Here is a 3,889-nt window from a genome sequence, read left to right on the forward strand (position 1 = left end):
AATTGACCATATAATTGGTCAAAAAACGGGCCTCAACAGGTACAGAAAGATAGAAATAATCCCATGCGTGCTATCAGACCACCATGGCCTAAAGCTGGTCTTCAATAACAAGGGAAGAATGCCCACAAATACGTGGAAATTGAACAATGCTCTTCAATGATAACCTGGTCAAGGAAGAAATAAAGAAAGAAATTAAAGACTTTTTAGAATTTAATGAAAATGAAGGTACAACATACCCAAAGTTATGGAACACAATGAAAGCTGTGCTAAGAGGAAAACTCATAGCGCTGAGTGCCTGCAGAAAGAAACAGGAAAGAGCATATGTCACCAGCTTGACAGCCCACCTAAAATCTCTAGAACAAAAAGAAGCAAATACACCCAGGAGGAGTAGAAGGCAGGAAATAATCAAACTTAGAGGTGAGATCAACCAAGTAGAAACAAAAAGGACCATAGAAAGAATCAACAGAACCAAAATTTGGTTCTTTGAGAAAATCAACAAGATAGATAAACCCTTAGCCAGACCAACGAGAGGAAACAGAGAGTGTGTCCAAATTAACAAAATCAGAAATGAAAAGGGAGACATAACTACAGATTCAGAGGAAATTCAAAAAATCATCAGATCTTACTATAAAAGCCTATATTCAATAAAACATGAAAGTCTGCAGGAAATGGACAATTTCCTAGACAGATACCAGGTACCGACATTAAATCAGGAACAGATAAACCAGTTAAACAACCACATAACTCCTAAGGAAATAGAAGCAGTCATTAAAGAGCCCAGGTCCAGACAGGTTTTGTGCAGAATTCTATCAGACCTTCATAAAAGACCTCATACCAATATTATCCAAACTATTCCACAAAACTGAAACAGATGGAGCACTATCGAATTCCTTCTATGAAGCCCCAATTACTCTTATACCTAAACCACACAAAGACCCAACAAAGACAGAGAACATCAGACCAATTTCCCTTATGAATATCAACGCAAAAATACTCAATAAAATTCTGGCAAACTGAATCCAAGAGCACATCAAAACAATCATCCACCATGATCAAGTAGGCTTCATCCCAGGCATGCAGGGATGGTTTAATATATGGAAAACCATCAACGTGATCCATTATATAAACAAACTGAAAGAACAGAACCACATGACCATTTCATTAGATGTTGAGAAAGCATTTGACAAAATTCAACACCACTTTATGATAAAAGTCCTGGAAAGAATCGGAATTCAAGGCCCATACATAAACATAGTAAAAGCCATATATAGCAAACCAGTTGCTAACATTAAACTAATAGGAGAGAAACTTGAAGCAATCCCACTAAAATCAAGGGGGACTAGACAAGGCTGCCCACTCACTCTCTACTTATTCAATATAGTTCTTGCAGTTCTAGCCAGAGCAATCAGACAACAAAAGGAGGTCAAGGGGATACAGATTGGAAAAGAAAAAGTCAAAATATCACTATTTGCAGATGACATGATAGTATATTTAAGTGATCCCAAAAGTTCCACCAGAGAACTACTAAAGCTGATCAACAACTTCAGCAAAGTGGCTGGGTATAAAATTAACTCAAATAAATCAATAGCCTTCCTCTACACAAAAGAGAAACAAGCCGAGAAAGAAATTAGGGGAATGACAGCCTTCATAATAGACCCAAATAATATAAAGTACCTCAGTGTGACTTTAACTAAGCAAGTAAAAGATCTGTACAATAAGAACTTCAAGACTCTGAAGAAAGAAATTGAAGAAGACCTCAGAAGATGGAAAGATCTCCCATGCTCATGGATTGGCAGGATTAATAAAGTAAAAATGGCCATTTTACCAAAAGCGATCTACAGATTCAATGCAATCCCCATCAAAATACCAATCCAATTCTTCAAAGAGTTAGACAGAACAATTTGCAAACTCATCTGGAAAAACAAAAACCCAGGATAGCTAAAACTATCCTCATCAATAAAAGGACTTCAGGGGGAATCACTATCCCTGAAGTCAAGCAGTATTACAAGCAATAGTGATAAAAACTGCATGGTATTGGTACAGAGAGAGACAGAAAGACCAATGGAACAGAATTGAAGACCCAGAAATGAACCCACACACCTATGGGCACTTGATTTTTGACAAAGGGGCCAAAACCGTCAAATGGAAAAAAGATAGCATTTTCAGCAAATGGTGCTGGTTCAACTGGAGGTCAACATGTAGAAGAATGCAGATCAATCCATGCTTATCACCCTGTACAAAGCTTAAGTCCAAGTGTATCAAGGACCTCCACATCCAACCAGATACACTCAAAGTAATAGAAGAAAAACTAGGGAAGCATCTGGAACACATGGGCACTGGAAAAAATTTCCTGAACAAAACTCCAATGGCTTATACTCTAAGATCAATAATCGACCAATGGGATCTCATACAACTGCAAAGATTCTGTAAGGCAAAGGACACTGTGGTTAGGACAAAACGGCAACCAACAGATTGGGAAAAGATCTTTACCAATCCTAAAAGAGATAGAGGCCTTATATGCAAAATATACAAAGAACTCAAGAAGTTAGACCTCAGGGAGACAAATAATCCTATTAAAAATGGGGTTCAGAGCTAAACAAAGAATTCACAGCTGGGGAATGCTGAATGGCTGAGAAACACCTAATGAAATGTTCAACATCTTTAGTATAAGGGAAATGCAAATCAAAACAACCCTGAGATTTCACCTCACACCAGTGAGAATGGCTACGATCAAATCTTAGGTGACAGCAGATGCTGGCGAGGATGCGGAGAAAGAGGAACACTCCTCCATTGTTGGTGGGATTGCAGACTGATACAATCATTCTGGAAATCAGTCTGGAGGTTCCTCAGAAAATTGGACATTGAACTGCCTGAGGATCCAGCTATACCTCTCTTGGGCATATACCCAAAAAATGTCCCAACATATAAAAAAGACACGTGCTCCACTATGTTCATAGCAGCCTTATTTATAATAGCCAGAAGCTGGAAAGAACCCAGATGCCCTTCAACAGAGGAAAGGATACAGAAAATGTGGTACATCTACACAATGGAATATTACTCAGCTATCAAAAACAAGTCCTTTATGAAATTCGTAGGCAAATGGTTGGAACTGGAAAATATCATCCTGAGTGAGGTAACCCAATCACAGAAAAACACACATGGTATACACTCATTGATACGTGGCTATTAGCCTAAATGCTTGAATTACCTTAGATGCCTAGAACAAATTAAACTCCAGATGGATGATCAAAATGTGAATGCTTCACTACTTCTTTAAAGTGGGAACAAGAATACCCTTGGCAGGGAATAGAGAGGAAAAGATTAAAACAGACAGAGAAGGAACACCCATTCAGAGCCTGCCCCACATGTGGCCCATACATATACAGCCATCCAATTAGACAAGTTGGATGAAGTAAAGAAGGGCAGGCTGACAGGAACCGGATGTAGATCTCTCCTGAGAGACACAGCCAGAATACAGCAAATACAGGCGAATGCCAGCAGCAAAACACTGAACTGAGAATAGGATCCCCATTGAAGGAATCAGAGAAAGAACTGGAAGAGCTCAAAGGGGCTCGAGACCCCTTATGAACAACAATGCCAAGCAACCAGAGCTTCCAGGGACTAAGCCACTACCTAAAAACTATACATGGACTGACCCTGGACTCTAACCTCATAGGAAGCAATGAATATCCTAGTAAGAGCACCAGTGGAAGGGGAAGCCCTGGGTCCTGTTAAGACTGAACCCCCAGTGAACTAGGTTGTTGGGGGGAGGGTGGCAATGGGGGGTAGGATGGGGAGGGGAACACCCATAAAGAACGGGAGGGGGGAGGTACTAGGGGGATGTTTGCCCGGAAACCGGGAAAGGGAATAACACTCGAAATGTAAATAA

This window comes from Rattus norvegicus, chromosome 2 (assembly GCF_036323735.1).
Source record: "Rattus norvegicus strain BN/NHsdMcwi chromosome 2, GRCr8, whole genome shotgun sequence".
Classification (NCBI taxonomy): Eukaryota; Metazoa; Chordata; class Mammalia; order Rodentia; family Muridae; genus Rattus; species Rattus norvegicus.